The 20,141-nt window shown below is 41.9% G+C and overlaps 1 long non-coding RNA gene across 1 annotated transcript; it reads right to left on the bottom strand.

Annotated features, from left to right (window-relative positions):
- Positions 1-619: 619 nt before the first annotated feature.
- Positions 620-20,141, bottom strand: LOC138741731 (uncharacterized). Its single transcript, XR_011343718.1, has 2 exons — positions 20,069-20,141; positions 620-1,716 (listed from the first exon to the last, which is right to left on the bottom strand). It is a non-coding gene; the product is annotated as an uncharacterized lncRNA (long non-coding RNA).

Genomic DNA, 20,141 nt, shown 5'->3' with positions numbered 1-20,141 from the left:
ACCTTTTTCCCAGGCTAGGAACCACAAACACTAAAGGACATCTGTACAAGTTAAGGGAAGGAACATTCAGGAGAGATGTCATGGGTAAGATTTTTTTTACACAGAGAGTAGTGGGTGCCTGGAATGCATTGAGGTGGTGGTGGAAGCTGGAACAACGGGGAATGGGCTGAATAGACTACTTCTGCTCCTACATTTAATGGTCTTATGGGCACTTAACAGACTTTTAGACTGATATGTAGATGCAAGTAAAATAGAAGGTAATGCATGTGAGGTAGGGAAGGTTTTGTTTGTTCAATTGGTTTCTATAGGTCAGTAGACCATTGTGCGCCGAAGGGCCTGTAATGTTCTATGCTCTATGATGTGCAGGGTACAAATGGTCCATCTTCCCTCAAATTGAATTCTCGCACAGTCTCTCCGAAGATCGAGGAATTCTCACCTCACCCACAGCTCCTGAATAAATTATATACTTCCTTGATGCTCTTTTGCCTTGTTTCTTCTTTCAACACAAATCAAAATCTCAAGGGGTTCTGCTTGATTAAAAAGTTCAAAAAAACTACAAAGTATTGGGCCAAACTGACTAAATAAATTGGACTGTCAGAAAGAGAGGCGGAGACCAAGATTTAGTGCATGTACGGCAGCAAGCTTTTTTTTATTGATATATTACACACAGCATCAAAAATCAATCTCAGGTACATTAATGTTAATATTTTTGATGGACATTTCATGATGATAATTTTTTTCAAAGTATACAGAGTTTGCATAAAATTGGAATAGAGCTTTTGAGGAGAGTGCCCTGATTGGGGGTCACATGTAACATTGCCTTATTTATCAAGTCGCAGCAAATTGTTCTCTAATGCATTGAGTACAGCAAGGATGGAATGGGACCTGCTTCCTTCAGGAGGTTAGATTTAAAGACCAGCATAAATACAAAATAAAGAATATGCTTCTTCCAGCACTTTATGCATTTTATTTTTACGGTTTGATTGTCAATGGCACAAACTTTGAGAACATTAAGAGATTTTCAGATCCCTTGTCAAAAAGATGGAAGGACTGGTTCTATTTTGATCACGGCAATAGACAATGATGGTGTACGTACAAGGTTTCTGCTTTTCACTGGAACTGGATGAGTAATCTTATTCATTCACTCCTCAGACAATAAAGCTGATCATTTCTGCATGTAGCAGGGCCTGAACATCATTCTAGTTTAGATATATGCGTGGTAGGTGACATTTACATCTCCTCGATACCAGGAAGTGACCATCTCCATGAAGAGAGGTTACACCTGGTTCTCTTGGCATTCTATAATTACTCACAAGCACCATTAACCACAAGCTCAAAGGATCCAACGCAGTAAATACCATGGCCTCCTCTCCAAAGACCACCATCGATGAGACACAGGTCAGGAGAGCTATGGAAGATTTTCCACCTGCCTCAAATAACTCTGAAGAAGCGCAGTGTCATCCAGGTCAAAATGACTTGCCCGCCCCTAAACAGTCACGCATACCAACTCTGCTTCAGTTCTCCAACTCTACTGCCCATCCCAACAAAGCAAAAGGTACACAGGAGCCAGTGCCCACAAGCTCCCTTTTCAACTTACTCAGTATTCATCATTATTGGCTTTAATCCTGGAAAGGCTTGTCCAACAACATTGTGGAATTACCACCACATGGAACCCCATGGCTCAAAAAGGCCTCATCATTGACTTGTCAAGGGTTGCTAGAAATGCCAACGACAACCAACATTGAATTAATGAATAAATATATAATCATATTAAAAATACTTTTTGTAGGTGCAGCATGAGGACTTAAAAATATGATAGAAGCTAAAATATCTTCTTTGGACTCACAGGACCAATACAATCATTTAAAGTGTTGCTTTTAGAACATTGGCAAGTATATATGTCTTCTATAAAATGTTCCCAATCAGTTTCCTAAGATAGAAATGTTACATTAGCATCCACTTTCATTAATTAACATTATCTGTAAACTCGTTCAATCAAATAATGTTTATTTTTGGCTATCAAAATCAATCTTGCACTTTTCCCTTTTGTTGTATCTTACAATCTATGGTTAAAAAAAAATTCCACAAAGACTTCCAATGGTGGCAAGACAGAAATAGGTTTGTTGTGATTAAGCAACAGTTTTTAAAATGACTGGATCAATAATAATATTTTATTGTAATAAAACCTGTGGTAGGACATTAGCATATCATAATATATTATTCAGTGGAAGAATACATATTTTGGTAATATCGAGTTTACCTTGCACTAAAGCACCCCCTTTGCTTAACAAACTAAATACCATTGTGACCACTTTAAGCTGCTCCCTTTGGTGAATTTGCAGCATTAAAGGTGCTCACTCTCTCCCTGTGAAGTAATATACTGTGTGTGTGTGTGTGTGTGTGTGTGTGTGTGTGTGTGTGTGTGTGTGTGTGTGTGTGTGTGTGTGTGTGTGTGTGTGTGTGTGTGTGTGTGTGTGTGTGTGATTTATGCAGGAAAGTACCAGATGAGGATCCAAACCCATTAAAAAAGACATTGTGTCACCATGGAATATGACTGTGGAAAACACTGGAGGTGTCAGCTGGGGTCAGCGTGCCTATCTCTGCCGTACAATTGAGTACATACTAACAAGACAATGTTCATCTTTAATCCCCAGAGATGCTCATTTAAAACACGCACCATCCAATTAGTACATCAGCTCAGCGAGATTGCCGCAATGTCTAGTGCACACTCATGCTTATTAGAGGCAACGGTTTAGGGTAAAACAAATTGGGAAATGTGAGGCTTATTCTGTGGATTCTAATAAACTTCTAAAACAGATTATAAAAATCAAAATTATTTCAAAAGCAGAATTAAGGCAAATCATTTTGAGCTTAGAGTTATTTTTTGTTTTAAACGTGTCTATCTTTGGCACTAAAATTCTTCAGATTTCACTCCAACAAAAATAACAGCACATGACATCTAAATGCTGAAAAGCTGAACATTGAGAAAACTCTTCACTGGGACGTGGGATCCTGATCGAACAGTGCGGTGTTGAATGCTTTTGCACAGGAGGTTGGAATAGCAAAGTCTTGGTTTAAACTTGACTAGCCCTGTTAATTTTACATCATAAATGCTAAAATAAGTCACCATAAATTGCTACAGCTGAAAACTTGACATCTCAAAGTGGTTTGATTGAAAAGAAGATTTGCTATTGACCTAATTTCATTTAAAAATAAACTGATTATGAATGCTTTTGAACTATACACCATAGCTCGTTGGAACCAACATACGTAAAATATAATGTTTTGCTCCTTTGTGTATAAATGGGCGATAAAGCATGACAACAAAGCAGAATTATAATTTTATTTAGAAGCATTTATCTTGAGCTCAGAATCTCAAATAGCAGCCAGAATTATATATGCTCTTGCTTCTATGTTTTAAATGCCAAAAAATCAACGTGGAACAGTGCAGCACAGGACAGGCCCTTCAGCCCATCGCGCCTATGCCGATCATGATGCCAAGTTACACTAACATTCTATTGCCTGAACATGATCCACATTCCTCCATTCCCTGCATCTTCACACGGTCTATCTTGAAGCCTTTTAAAACACCACTATTATATCTGCTTCCACCACTACCTCTGGCAGCCTGTTCGACGAACTCACCACTCTCTGAACAAAATAATTTGTGCCAAATATCTCCCTTAATCTCACCCCCCCACCCCCACCTAAGTCACAAGTCCACTCAAATTTTATATTTTTACCCTGGGAGAACGATTGTGACTAACTACTCTATCAGTTCCTCCAATCATTTTCTGAGCTTCCATCAGGTTTCCACTCATCCTCCGACACTCCAGAGAAAACAACCCAAGTTTATCCAACCTCTCCCCATAACTTGTACTTTCTATTCCAGGCAGCATCCTGCTCAATGTGTTCTGTACCCTTTTCAAAGCCTCCGCATCCTTTCTGTAATGAGGTGAGCAGAACTCCAAGTGTAGCCTGAGTAAAGTTTTATATCACTGCAAAGTGACCCCCTTAATCTTACACACAGTGTCTCAAACAGTGAAGGCAAGCATGTCAAATTTCTTCTTCACCACCCTATCTCATTGCGTGGCCACTTTGAGGGACAACATTGTGTGATCAAATATATGAAATCGGTCTTTGCAATACAACAAGTTCCTCACATTGTCTACAGTAACAATGGACCATGCTACAGCTATAGAGAATTCCAGAACTTTGCAGAAGAGTAAGATTTTTGACATGGGACTTCAAATCCTATAGATCCCCAGTCAAACGTTAAAACAGAGAAAGGAATTCACAAAAGTAAACAGTTCCTCAAGAAATCACTAGACAGTGGCTCAGATCCATATCAAGATCTGTTGAGTTACAGAACTTCATCATTTGAACATGGGTTGTTACCCGCTGAGCTCCTGATGGGACATAAACTATGCACCACACTTCCCTACTCTGCAGACCCAAACAAGAACAGAGAAACTGAAGATGTCAAACAGAAACAAATGATGACAAGTCAGTAAGAAGCTTAGGGCCACTGGCACAACATGACACGGGGAGACTCAGAGATTCCAACACTTGGGACCAAAAGGCCACTGGTCTGGAGGAAGTAAATCCAAGATCCTACACTTTCAGAACAGCAGATGGTCAAATACTGAGGAGGAATCGAAAGAGCCTGCTGAAAATGCAAAAGACACTGCAGGGACAAACAAATGCAGAAGATCCAGCCTGCACAGCAACAAAGGAAACATCATCAATGCTGGACAGTAGCAGAGGCGATGTAAGGACCTGAGTTAAGAAGATCCACACGTGTTATCAAAGCACCTGATGGACTGAATCTTCAAAAGAAAAAGAACTGCACACTTAAAAAGTTGCGCTGCTGATGTTTGTGTTGAACTTTAAATTCAAATTAATACCGTATTAGTGTGCCATGTTGTTGTCCTCAAGGAAAGGGGATATAACGATAGAGTGCTAGTGATAATCCTGACTACTAGAGGGAGTCGGAGATGAGTTGTTGCAGTTAAGAGCAGATTCCAAATGAATGCCTCCATGAGCTTGTGAGTACTATAGCCAATAAAGAATAGTGTTATAAAAAAAACCCAAGTTTCTTTATTACAATAAAGAAACATCACACAAGTGACAAGGAATTCTTCTCTGCAAAATTGACCTTTCAAAAACATTGTCAAATTAACTTGCAGGAAATAAAAGTAAGAAGAATTGCTAGAAATCATCGGTTCATCATGTCAAGAAGCTTCTATGGTGAGAGGAAGAGTTAATGTGCCAGCTGGATGACCTCTTAGCTTTGATGATAGGTCATCAACCTGAGAACCTCACTCTGTTTCTCTCTGGTATTCATTGCCTGACATGTGAGAGCTGCTTGTATCTTCTCTTTACTGTAAAATAAATGCTATAGTTCATGACATTGGGAGGCAGAGTCCCAATGCATTTTGTAGTGATTCCAACGCACTTCAAGCAGGCTTAATGATTCCTTTAACATGGAACAATGTTACCTGAGCAATGCAAGAAAAATGCTCAGCTCATGTTGCTCTCGTTGATTTCAACCGATATTGAAATCATCCCTCCAAATATTTGCTGACCTACATTGGTTCCTGCCCCAGTAACACCTCGGTATTGAAATATTTTGCATTGTTTTCAAGTCCCTCCAATCTCTGGATCCCAATACCCTCTTCTTGGGCTTCAACTCTAACTTCTCCACACCAAATTTTAATAATGTTAGCATTTCCACTGTGCCCTCAGTTTTTGAATTAGGTCCCACTCAAGAGATTGGTGTGAAATACTAGAGAACATGGTATGTAAGCATGATGACAGAAAACTGGCTGGCAGGCAGAAAGCAACATCTGCAGATGATCTTGTTGACCAGAGAGTGGTCATAATTTTCACACTGTCAGGAAGTTACTTTGTGGTGTACTAGCTATTTTTAATAAATATTAATGATCTGGGTGTTGTTTGTAATATCACTGTTTGCAGATGACTCTGACCTGGGAGGCAATGGGGACTTGTGAGGGAGATTCCAAGAGGCTGCAGGGTGATCTGGACAGATGAGGAGAGTGAGCAAATGTCTGGCAGATACATTTTAATGTAGATAAATGTGAGGATCTTCATTTTGGTGGCAGTAATAGGCAGGCAGATTATCATCTGAATGGTTACAAATCAGGAAAATGGGAGGGACAATGAAATCTGGGGTCATGGAGCATCAATCATTGATGTAAATACAGCAGGGGGTGGAGAAAGCAAGCGGCATGTTAGTGTTGGATATAGAAGCATGGGATCTCACTGCAGTTAAATGGGGTCTTGGTGAGGCTACACATGGTCTTCATTGCAGTTATCGTCTTCCTGATCTGAGGAAGGACATTTCTGGGATTCAGGGATGCAGCGAAAGTTCACCAGATTGATTCCTGGAACGGGAGCACTGAAGGATGACAAAAGATCAGATATACCAGGGTTATACTCAATGGAGTTAGGAAGAATGAGAGGTCATCTCATTGAGACATATAAAATGCTGACAGGACTGGACAGATTTGATACAGGAAGAATATTCCAATGTAGGGCAAGTTCAGAGAAAGGGGTCAGATTCTAAGGAGACATTTAGGACTGAGATGAGGAGAAAATTCTAGTGAACTTGATAACTCTAGAGTAAAGAAGGTTGTTGAGGCCAGTTTATTAGATCTATTCAGAAAGGTGTTGGATGTATTGGCTAAAGGGATCAAGGAATATGGAGTGAATCAGGAATAGGGTACTGAGGTCAAGTGATCAGCCATGATAGTATTGAATGGCAGAGCAGGCTCAAAGAGCTGAGTAGCCTTCTCCTGCTTCTATTTTCTTTGATTCAATGATTCATCTTCCTGGGCCTCAACCTTCGGCTTTGTGACTTTGACTGAAAATTAGCCAGTCACCATGAGACAGCCAGGAAGCCCCAGTTTGACGACAGTAAACATGCCACAAAGAGGTACATTGCTGCTGCTATTGATGCGCTGGGCAGTCACTCTACAACCCCGACAACTGAACTTTGTAGCTCAGTTGTAATTCCATCACCCAATCTTCCTGATGCTCAATTATGACATCGATCAAGGAGCAAGTTATATGCTCATGAAAATTTTGATAATTTCTCTGAAGTATTAGGGACATTTAGAGTCAGACACCATGGAAGCAGGACCTTTGGCCCGACATGTCCATGCTGACCAAAATATTCCACCCAAACCAGTCCAATCTGCCTATATTTTCCCCATTTCCTGTGTCCCCTTCCTATTCATGTATCAATCCAATTTTATCTTAAATTTTGCAATGGTACCTGCCCCAACCATCTCCTCTGGCAGTCCATTCTATACACCCACCACCCTCTGTGGTAAATTTCTCCCCTCCTCATTTTAAGCTTATGTCTTCTAGTTACTGATTCTCCTACTCTGGGCATAAGGTTCTCTGCATTCAGCTGATCTATTCCAGTCATGATTTGGTACACCTCGATGACATCCCTCATCCTTCTGCACTGCAAGGAATAAAGCCACAGCCTGTTCAACCTCTCCCTATACCTCAAGCTCCTGAGTCCTGGCAACATCCTCATTAATCTTCTTTGCACCCTCTCCAGCTTGAAAACTTTGTTCCTGTAGCAGGTTGATCAAAACCGAACACGAGATTAATTTCTGAGGTGAAATTGAATGCTTTGTTTGACTCTGCAGCCAATTCTCCAATGTGAGTTTGGACTGGCATTGACAATGAAATCTGAGAGGCAACAGAGGAGTAAGTGGTCATGTCACCTCAGGGCTCCAGCAACTGGGGACCAACCCTGAGCCCTGGTGCTGTCTCTGTGGAGTTTGCATGATCACTTCATGCCTGTTTCTCCTCAGCTCTTCCAGTGCCTTCCTGTAACATTCAAAAGACATTTGGATAGATACATGGAGAGCAAGGGGATGGAGCAAGCAAATGGGACCATCCCAGAATGCCAAATCAATTTACATGGATTTGTTGGGACAACGAACCTGTTGCATGCTGGGAGGATAACAAACTGCTGTAGATTGTTTGTGGATGGGTAGTGGGAAAATCAGGATGGGTTTTGTTTGGGATGGCACGGTTAGCAGGGCAGTTAGTGCAACCCTGTCATGGTGCCAATGATTGGGATTTGGGTTCAAATCCCGCGCTGGCCCTTAATGAGTCTACACATTCTCCCCGAGTTTGTGTGGGATTCTTCCAGGGGCTCCTGTTTCCTCCCACAATTCAAAATGTACTGAGGGTTGTAGGTCAATTGTGTATAATTGCGTGGCATGGGCTCATGGGGCGAATTTGCTTTCTATGTTTGTCTAAATGTAAATTTAAATTTAATTTAAACAACTTGAGGTGATTTGGCATGACATCAAACACTCTTGCAAATTTCTACAGATGTACCACGGTGACCATTCTGACTGGTTGCATCACTGACCGCTATGGAGGAGCCAATGCACAGGGCAGGAAAAGACAACAGTCAGGCCTCGATCTCCACTCCATTAAGGACATCGACATGAGGCAGTGACTCAAGAAAGCAGCTTCTATCCTCAAGGACCTTCACCACCCAGGCCATGCCCTCTTCTCACTGCTACCACCGGGAAGGAGGTACAGGAGCCTGAAGACAAACATCTAATATTACAAGCACAACTTTTCCCCCTCAGCCATCAGATTTCTGAATTGATGAGGAACCATAGATACGACCTCACTTTTTTTCTCCTCTTTTGCACTAATTTATTTATTTTGAATGATAGAAGAATATAATTTATACCAAATTTTGCTCAATTCTGCTTGCTTCTGCAAAACAACAAATTTTGTGACAATAAACCTGATTCTGATTGATGAGCGTGTGTGTGTGTGTGTGTGTGTGTGTGTGTGTGTGTGTGTGTGTGTGTGTGTGTGTGTGTGTGTGTGTGTGTGTGTGTTTGTGAGAGAGAGAGAGAGAGAGAGTAGGCTATAGGGAAATAATTGGGGAAAAGGGATTATTCAGATTGCTCTGTGAGCTGGAATGGACTCAGTGGGCTGAAAGGCCTGTTTATATTTCATAAGTAGGAGCATTATTTGGCACAATTTTATTTATTTTCCACAAGTGCATAATGAAATGACATGCTTGATGCTGGAAAGCATCTCTCCCTGTTTGATTCAAAACAAAGCATGATTTCACTGCTGAGATACGTGAATTGGATAATCCACACCATTGTTCCCCAACCATGCAGACTAACAATCATTGAGTTTGCAGGCAAACGCTGACATCTGATTTGAGACTTTCATACATCCATAGAAGTTAGGGCACCTGTCTGACTGTACCCTTGCTAACATTAGCTCATCACCGATTAATTACATCTCACCTTCCCCACTTTTTCTTTCTGCTTTCATGAATTGTTAATCAGTTAGCATAGCAGTTAGTGAACACTGTTAGTGTGCCAGCAACTCGAGTTCGAATCTGGCTCTGTCAGTACGGAGATTGTATGTTCCCACGTGTCTGTGTGGGTTTCCTCTGGGTGCTCTGGTAACCCTAACCCTCTCCAAAAAACATACGGGGTTGTAGCTTAATTGGGTGTAATCGGGTACGTGGGGCAGAGGGCCTGTTACCTGTTGCCATATGTGTCAATTTATACCTTAAGACAATGCACACGCTGCAAGCTCCAGGAATTATTTTGCTGTCAATACATGTCAGATCATTCTTCAACCAAGGGAAGAGGTCACTTAATCTGTAGATCTGTTCTACCATTCAAACAGCTCCTGAGCACCAATATTAAAACATCGTTGGATATTGGTGGTCAGCTGTGAAACACAAAAGTCCCCAGATGCTGTGTTTGTAGTTAAGACACAGAGATGCTGGAGGAACTCAACAGGTCTCTCCGCATCCATAAGAGGTAAAGATATATAATCAAAGTTTCACTGAGTTCCTGCACCATCTCTGTATTTTGACTACAAACACAACATCTGGGGACTTTTGTGTTTCACAACTGACCACCAATATCCAAGTCTATCAAACCTCATGGCTCCATATCCAACAATAACTTCAATCTATCTGACTCAATTTTGGACACTACTGTTGACACTCATCCCAATGTTTATTTTGAGGGAGAGACTAAATGACTTCAATTGGTCTGACCATCTCTGTGCGACACGAGGTTAGGATAAAGGTGATGACACCGTGGATTGGGATCTTCCCCACCAGAAGAAATAATTTTCATTTGCCATAACAATTCATTCTAAACACCTCAAACTGACAATCCTATCACATTCAATATGGTGAGTTCAAACCTATTGTGCATGACCTTCCCCTGATATGCAAGCACAATATCAATCTGTTTAGCCTGCAACCCAGCACTAACCACTCCAATATTTAACAGCGCGCTTTTCTTTAAACACTGCCCTCTGTGCTTTTCCAATAACTCTTGCACAAATGATCATACAATGCATAGGCTGACTTGCTTGAATAGCACAGAAAACAAAATTTTTCACTGTACTTTGATATGTTCATAGAATGGAACATAACAGCACTTTGGCCCACGACATTGTGCCAACTGATTGAAACCTACTCTCTGCCTCACATCCATAACCCTCTACTTTCTTGCATCTATGTACCTAAGAGTCTCTTGAATGTTCCTATTGTACCAGCCCAGCCTCCACCATCACCTAACACTATAGTCCAGGCACCCACAAATCTCTGTGTAAGAAAACTTACCTCTGATGTCTCCCCTAAACTCTCATCCCTTCTCTTTGTACAGATGTCCTGTGGTGTTGCTACTGTAGCCCCATGAAAACGGTGCTGCCTCTCCATCCTGTCCATGCTCCTTATATCTAGTGGACATTTATTAATTCACCTCTCATCCTTCTTTGCTCCAAAGAGAAAAACCACAGCTCTGTTACCTTGCCTCATAAGACACATTCACCAATCCAGGCCACATTCTGGTAAATCTCCTCTGCATCCTCTCCATAGCTTCTCCATCCTTTCTGTAATGTGGTGATAAACAATTCAAATCCCTTCCATTGCCATTTCTTCTATGCAGTGCGTAACTAGACCAGAAGTGTAGGTAAAAATAAAGTGTGGGGGCAGGCAATGTTAATGTGCACATCAACCCTTGCTAGAATGTCATAAACGGCGATGGTATATTTTCTTTAGAGCTTTAACTATTGAGGTGAATTTAATTTTAGTCACTGGGTTCTTAAGAACTGCTGGGCATCTAAAAAACATGGAACATAGAATAGTGAAGCATAGGAACAGGGCCCTCAGTCCACGTGTCTGTGCCGAACGTAATATTTAAATCAAATGCTGCTGGATATTCCTCCATACCCTGCATGTGTCTGTCTAGAAGCATCTTAAACACAACTATGGTATCTGTTTCCACCACTAGCCCATTCCAGGCACCCACATCACTCTCTGTGTAAAATATTTGATCTGTATGTCTTCCTTAAAGTTTCTCACCTTCATGTAATGTTGAAAATATCCTTATGCTCAGAATGAGACCATTCAGATGCCTTTCTTGTAATGAAGACCAATCACTTAAAGCTTGGCATTTTTTAAAAGGTAACTTACAAAACATGATATGCTCATGTTTGTCTTCATTCAACCAAAATGCCTCTCTGCCATTGATTAAAACATAAAGGATTATGCAAAAAAAATCATACGATTGGAACTCTGATTTTTATTTAGACGTACAGCACAGTATCAGGCCTTATTGGCCCATGAGCCCGTACTGCCCAAATACCACAATTAACCTACAACCCCCACATATTTGTGAAAGGTGTGGGAAAACTGAAGCACCTGAAAGAAACCCAGGCAGACATCGGGAGAAGGTATAAACTCCTCCTAGACAGCATCGGATTTGAAATCGGGTCACTTATACTGAAATAGCCTGGTGCTAACTGTGCCTTTGTAGGACACTACCAGTTACCACAGAGACAAGCTGAGGGAACGATAGGCTTTAATACACAGAAGAACCTTCCTGGCCTATATTCTTATTTCTATTTTCTTTGCATTGTATCACCTGTCTGTGGAAGGAAGGTAATGATACAGTGGAATGTGGGTAATAAAACATTATTTCCAGGGCGGCACGGAGACTGCATGGGTGTTTCCCAGTTGCTCTGGTTTCCTCCCCACCCCCCACCCTCCATTTGGGTGTAATTTGGATGTAATTGGGCAGTGTGGCCAGAATCACCTTCTGTTGTGCTGTAAATAAAATTTTATAACACTTTAAAGAATGCAGAAAGATGCACTTCCCTGTATTGCCTTCAAATTCTAATAGAGTTATGCATATATGGGAGATCCAGAGCCCATTTAACCCAGCTGCTCCTGCCCTCAATTAGATCCCTGATGATCGTTTCTGGATCTTGTCCTTCATCCAGAGGGCAAGTCACATGAAAATATTTCAGTAGCCAAGCAACCGCAAGTGACTTGTTGTATCCTATTGAATTTAGTTACCAGCCACATTGTCGGGGAAATTCTTCTAATTCATCACCTCCAAGTGCTTACATCAACAAAAATACAAATCACCTCAAAGAGTCAGCCCCCTGCTCATCAATTCACGAAATGTTAACATTTACCTAATGGAAACTTTTCTGATCACCTGGGGAATGATCTCATTTAAAATTGCCCCCCCCCCCCTCCTCACCGTCTTTCTGCAAGTTGATAGGATGGCCTTCATTAGTCGGGGGATTGAGTACAAGAGTCATGAGGTAATGCTGCAGTTCTATAAAACTGTGGTTAGACCATACTTATTGTGTTCAGTTCAGGTTACCTCATCATAGGAGGATTGTGGAAGCTTTAGAGAAGGTGCAGAAGAGATAAGGCCTGGATTAGAGAACACGTCTCATGAAGAAAGGTTGACTGGACTAGGACTTTTCTCTTCAGAGCAACGTAGAATGAGAGGCAATTTAATGGAGGTATATAAGATTATGAGAGGAATAGATGGGGTGGACAGCCAGCACCTTTTTCCCAGGGCTAACACCAGAGAGCAACTGCTTAAGGTGAGGGGAAGAAAGTTTAGGGAGATGTCAGAGGAAAGATTTTCACACGGAGAGCAGTTGATGCCTGGCAGTGGTGGAGGCTGAAAATTAGACATTTAAGAGACTCTTCAAGAGGCACATGGATGAAAAAAATATAAAGGGTATGAGGTTGGAAGGGTTTAGTATTTTTTTGGGAGGAATGTATATGTCTGCACAACATTGGACTGTGCTGAACTGTTCTATGTTCTATGCTTTCTTAAATGAGGAGCTCAAAGCAAAGGAAAAAGAGAGGCAAAACAAGAGGAAAGGAAAAATAGAGATAGAGGTGGGGAGCTAAATCAACCTGATGGTGGAGTAGGTAGACGTTGGGGGCCATAGGATCTGTGCTGTGTTCTATGTTCTATCCACTTCCCAAACTCATTTACATATCACATAAGGACAGGAAGGATATGGTCCAAATACAGGTAATGGGACTAATCCAGAATGCTACTTGGTTAGCATAGATGAGTTGGGCTGAAGGGTCTGTTCCATGCTGTCTGGCTCTGTGACTTTATGTCTTTTACCCAACATCTGTCATAATTCTGTGCAATTGAGTGAGACCTCATTTATTTATTCATATACATTTTATGTTAAAACAAATCCCCGATTCACACAGCTGAGAATAAGTTTGCCACAAAAAAATTTAATCCTAGTATCAAATCACGTGAGAGTAATCCAATTTTAGAGATGCATTTGTTAATTGGATTGAGGTGTTGGCTTCTTAATAATTAAAAATAATTCCATGCTTTTCTAAATTGTCTTTTAATTCTCTCAAGGTCCGAAAATTTTAACTTCAATTTTGACACTTGTTCAAAGTACCCAGAAGTCCCACATTTAGCGAAAGCTGCCAGGAATGATTAATTCACCTCGACCCCCTCCCCCCCAACTTCTAGCATAATGTTTTTTTAAAACTAGCGCAGCAGAGGACAAAACCTACGTTGTAACGAAGATTGGAGAAGGGGCTCAGGTACAATATATTGGTTATATATCTTTACCTCCTATGGACGATGCAGGATCTGCTGACTTCCTCTAGCATTTCTGTTTTTATTGTAATGAAGGTAGTTCACTTTGAAAATTCTCCAATGATTTTCCACTGAAGCACACCCCCCCACCCCACCCCCCCTCAACACACACATTTTGATGTGGCCACACAGTGTAGAGCAGATGCCAAGGCAGTTCAATCTCACCCGGTGATAATTAAAATTGAATTTATGCAGACACATTATTTCTTGTCAGTTAGACTGTCTGCTTATGTGAGAGTACACATGTTTACACAATGCTTTCACAATCTCTGGATGAATCAGAGCCGTTCACAACAAAGTCGTTACAATTTCAGTCTGAAAAAAATGCAACAGACAATTTGTACACAGTGGGCTCCACAAACTGGGAGATAAATGACTGAATAATTATCTTCAGTACTGATGTGAAACCAGACAGTGTGTGTGTGTGTGTGTGTGTGTGTGTGTGTGTGTGTGTGTGTGTGTGTGTGTGTGTGTGTGTGTGTGTGTGTGTGTGTGTGTGTGTGTGTGTGTGTGTGTGTGTGTGTGTGTGTGTGTTGCATCTACCTGAGAGAGCAGACGGAGGTTTGTTTTAATCCTAATTCTAGGACACCAAAGAAGAGGTACAAGGACTGCCTAAAGAAATCTCTTGGTGCCTGCCACATTGACCACTGCCAGTGGGCTGATATCGCCTCAAACCGTGCATCTTGGCGCCTCACAGTTCGGCGGGCAGCAACCTCCTTTGAAGAAGACCACAGTTCGGCGGGCAGCAACCTCCTTTGAAGAAGACCACAGAGCCCACCTCACTGACAAAAGACAAAGGAGGAAAAACCCAACACCCAACCCCAACCCACCAATTTTCCCTTACAACCGCTGCAACCGTGTCTGCCTGTCCCGCATCGGACTTGTCAGCCACAAACGAGCCTGCAGCTGACGCGGACATTACCCCTCCATAAATCTTCGTCCGCGAAGCCAAGCCAAAGAAGAAAGAGGACACCACCATTGACAGCATTTGTTTCACAGTTATTGCTCAGATCTCAAGAGAGAGGTTTGAACCAACAACGTCCTTTTTGGTAAAATTGCCACCGCTTTAGGCTGAAGAGTGTGGACAAAAAATTATTACACTGCTAAACTTTTAAATCAAACCTCCAGCATCAAGATATGAAATGAATTAAAGAGAAGAACGTGTACTTATTTTTATATCTGTTTGGCCATTTGTGTGTTATGTCTGGTTTTGTGTTTGCAAGTATTAGCACCAAGGACTGGAGAACGCTGTTTTGTCAGATTGTACTTGTACAATCCGACGATGATAAACTTGAAGAGTGCAAAAATTTTAATCATTATAAAGATTCATCTGGATAGCTTAAGAATGTAAGCAAAGACATATCGAAGATATTAGATTGATTCAAGAGACTCTGACATTGGTCCATTCAATGGTCAGTCAACGTTTCAAATTGAATTCCTTTTTGGAGTCTCGTTAAGGGGACCTGACCTGAAACATGAACTGATAATTTTTCTCCAAGGATGCTGTCTAAAGCCTCTGAAACTCTCCACGGATCACTCAAGGTTCCAGCATCTGCAGTTTTTGTGATTCTTTGAATAATTCTGATCAGTGCATTTAGGTGGGAAATTGGTCTTGATCTTGAATGGTAGTTCTAATGTTTTGAATATTCACTTTATATGTGCCAGAGCTGAAATTTAGATAGTGTAATAGCAAAGGGATTAACAACACCTGTAAACATCTGTTTAAATTTTCTTGGCACAATATACCAAGTACAGAGGGAAGGGTTGCCTGACAGAGGATTATCCCTAACACACAAAGAGCACAATTTACCGAGTGCAATACGCAAAAGTGCTGGAGAAACTCAGCAGGTCATGCAGCGTCCATAGGAAACAAAAGGATATCGCCAATGTTTTGGGCCTGATCTGTATGAGCAAAGAGCAAGGCAAGTGCCTGAATAAAAAATCCTGGGGGGAGGAGAGGAGGAGGGAATGGGCAGGGGTAAGAACACAGGCCAAAAGGCCATCGGTGGTTAAGGAGGGAGGGAGAACAAAGCTGAGGTGATAGGAGGAGAGGGTAGGTCTCTAAATGGAGAAAGAAGAGAAATGGATGGGGAGCTGAAGAAAAATGGACAGAGGAACAGGGAAAGAGACAGGGGAGGGGCCGAACAGAGAAGTCGATGCTAATGCTGTCTGTTTTGAGAAGGCCAAAGCAGAATATGAGGTGTTGTTCCTCCAATTTACAGGTAGCCTCGGTTTGGCAGTATATGAGGCCATGGACATACATGTCAATGTAGAAATAGGGTGTGGAATTAAAATGGTTAGCCCCTGGGAGTTCCCCGCTATTGCAAGGTAAAAAGTGAAGGTGCTCAATGAAATGATCTCCCAGTCTGCATCTAGGATGTAGAGGAGACCAGAACAGGAGCACCGGATGCAGTAGATGACCTCTGTAGATTCACAAGTGAAGTTTTGCTTCTCTTGGAAGGACTATTTATGCTGCCAAATTGCAGTGAGGGAGGAGGTGTGGGTGCCAGTGAGCATCTCCAGTAGTCACAAGGGTAGGTGCCAAAGGGAGCAAGGGAGGAGTGGATGAGTGGGAGCAATCTCTGCAGAAGGCAAAGAGGGAAGGAGAGTGAAAAATGTGTCTGGTGGTGGGATCTTGTGTAGGTGGCGAAAATTGCAGAGGATGATAAAATTGCAGAGGTGAGTAGGGTGGTAGGGTGAGGGCCAGGGGAATCTTATCCTTGTTGAGCATGGGGGAGGAGAGGGCTATGGCAGATATGCAGGAAATAGAGAAAAACGGGTAAGGGCTGAGTTGATGGAAGTAGAGTGGAAGACATTTTATTTTTTGAAGAACAAAATCTTAGATGTTCTGGAATGGAACACTTTATTATGGCAGAAGATGAGAAGGAGGTGGAGGAATTGAGAGAAATGATCAGAATCCTTACAGGGGACAGGGCGTGATGTAGTTGTGATAAGTGTGGGAGTAGGTGGGCTTGTAGAAAATGTCTGTCAAGAGTTTATCTCCCATGATGGAAACAGAGAGAGATCGAGAAAGGGGTGATTGTTGCCAGAAGCAATTTACAGAGAGTAGAATTGCAAAGTAAAGGAAGATCAATGAGCACCAAGCAAGGGGAACATGAGAGCACTGTTGTGGGGTTCATTCAGGGACCTGAAGGCTGTGGGGAAGAAACTATTTTTTAAACCTGTTGGCGCGTGCTTTCACACTCTTAGATCTTCTAAACCCGCAATGATTTTTAATTAGTGCACAAATGTGCTGGAGTCTTCGCTGATAAAAATCATGGAGGTAAACACGAACATCTGCCGATGCTGGGGTCTAGTGCAGTACACAGATCCGCTGGAGAAACTCAGCAGGTTACGCAACATCCATAGAAAATAAACGGCCATGAATGTCAAAGGCAGTCGGCAGGCCTGAAATAAAAAGTGGGAAGAAGGGGAAGACAGATTAACAGACAAGAGGTGGGAGGGTAGAAGAGAAAATAGCTGAGAAGTGAAAGTGGAAGAGGGCAGAAGGCCCCGAAATGTTGATTATCATTTACTTGCTCTAGATGCTGCATGACCTGCTGAGTTTCTCCAACAGATCTGTGAGCTGCACTAGAACCCAGCATCTTAAGATTTGTTGTCTATCTCTATGAACTTTATCAGTGAAGACTTAAGATAATTGGTTCAAACTCAACATTTAAATTGAAAGCCAATGCCATTTTTGACTGTCCTTTTAATTATATATAAAAAAAATGCAGCAAATTCAATATGCAACCCTGCTTCTAAACCTGGTGACTGGAGTTTAAATCGCACTCCAGCGAGTTGAGCATAACGAGAAGGTTGAAACTCCAGGGCAGAACAGTGACATGGTTCAAGAATAACAAACTGAGTTTCAAGAGATGAGGAGGACTAGGAACACACACCCTCCACTACACATCAGTAGTGGAGAGAGTGGAGAGCACCAAATTCCTTGGAGTTCGCTTAACTAGTGACCTATCGTGGACACTCAACATCTCCCTACTTGTCAGGAAGGTGCAACAGCGACTGCAATTCCTGAGAAGACTAAAGTGGGCTAACCTAGCGGCCACCATCATGTTAACCTACTACAGGAGCTCTATCGAGAGTGTCCTGGACAGCTGCATCACAGTGTGGCATAGTTGCTGCAGAAAAATGGATTGGAAGTCAATCCACAGGACCAGAGGCAAACAAGATCACTGAAGTCTCCATCCCCCCTATCAACGTGATCACTGCCTGAAGAGGACATGCATGATCATTGTGGATTCCACCCCACACACATCTTTCAGGTGCTCCTGTCAGGAGACACAGGAATATCAGAGCCAGCACCACCAGCCTAAGGAACGGAACGCTGAACAACCAAAGAAACTACTCACTCTAATCACCCAAAACTCTCATATTCATGAAACAACATTTATTTTTATGTGTGAATACTTGATCTTGCATGTGTCTCATTTATCTGAGTGTTATGTCTAGTTGTGTGTCTGCGTGTCTTGCACCAAGGGCCGGAGAACGTTGTTTTATCAGGTTGTATGGTATAATCAGATGACAATAAACTTGATTTAACTCAAGGAGATCCTTCATTATATTTTGCAGCACATTTTGGATGCAGTTGCTAATTGAGAACCCCCCACCCCCCATTCCTCATTCTCACAGGTGAATGGAAAAGATCTAATTGCAGGCAAGTTCTGAGTGATTCACAGGTCAATTTTTATCATTCTCCCACTATCAATGAATCAGATTTCCTACTTGTGGTCATACAATTGTTTGCGGGACTTTTCTGGAAACAAATTGGCTTCATGATTTTAATTTTCCAGCAATAAATATATTTCTGAAATAAGAAAGGACTCACATAGGCTGTGGGCTGCTGGAGACTGGCCCATGGGAACCAGATATTGGAACGAGGACTCGAAAGGGTGCCGAGGGCAAGAAGGGCTCCTGAAGGCTGTCGGGTGCTGAAGGCTTCCTGATCATATTGACGGTTTGGATCTGGAGGTCAGGTGGCCAATGGTTTGAACTGGTGTCTGTTCTGTTGCAGATTTGCGGGAGTGCTGAAGTCGAATCCATGGACACTGTGTCCCTGAAGAGACTCTCTTTTGCTTCTCTTTCTCCTATTATTCTGGGCGCCAAGCAATGCTAATGGCGACTCTTGTGTTTGCTTTACAGCACACAAAATTTAAAGTATGGGTACTCTCCAATTTACGACCGTAATTGGGACCGAAGGATCGGTCATAATGCAAAATGGACGCAAGTTGGAATCTTGCTCCCATGCAGGGTGTACTGAAGTCCTGAAGCAAACTTTTTAATCAAATCGTTTTTCATTGTAGATTTGACACTAACTACTTAAATCTTCCTGAATTTGTCAATCAACCTTGGCAAATCTTTTCACATTCTGGTCCATGCTTACCTTGTTAGTCGGTGTCCTGGGGTCTCGGGATCTGTAGGCTGGATGCAGCCATCTTGATTCCTATGTGCATGCATAAGTCTTTGGTTGGCACATGCTCAGAGGGCTCATGTATTGGAGCTTGGTTAGCATATGTCCCGTAGGTTCGCACATTGGAGTTCAGTTGGCTCATGCATGAGTTAAGCACCCTAATGATATTGAATCCATACCCTTAACTCTTGCACATGTGCCAGCCAAACACCAATACATGATCCCACTGTGCATGCGCCAACCAAAGACTCGCGGATGTGCACTGGAATCAAGATGGCTGTGCCCACTCTATGGACCATGGGACACCGACTAACAAGGTAAAGACCCACACTTTGGCTCTGACATACCCTGTATCCCTGTTATAGTTTGTCAAATACAACATAATCCATGTAAATTTTTAAATTTTTCTTTACATTTTTTAAATATTTTTTGGTCGTATGTGTGGAAGGACACAAGTTGCATAGGTCGCAAGTTGGAGAGTAACTGTATATCATGTATATTATATTTTTAATGTAATATTACTTGACAACAAAAGGAACCTTTAAACTTTTGAATTCCCAAAGTTCTGAACGATATAAATATAGCTTCCTTCCTTCCTCTCTACCAAGTTTCTCGTGTCCAATTCATGTCCAATTATTACCTTTTGTCTGTTGGTCTGTGTCCTCCCCCTGCTCTTTCTTTCCTTCTCCTCCAGCCTTCTAATGCAGGTGCCT

Source organism: Narcine bancroftii, chromosome 8 (assembly GCF_036971445.1).
Source record: "Narcine bancroftii isolate sNarBan1 chromosome 8, sNarBan1.hap1, whole genome shotgun sequence".
Taxonomy (NCBI): domain Eukaryota; kingdom Metazoa; phylum Chordata; class Chondrichthyes; order Torpediniformes; family Narcinidae; genus Narcine; species Narcine bancroftii.
The sequence above is the reverse complement of the archived record's forward strand: the minus strand, read 5'-3'. Positions and strand labels throughout refer to the sequence as shown.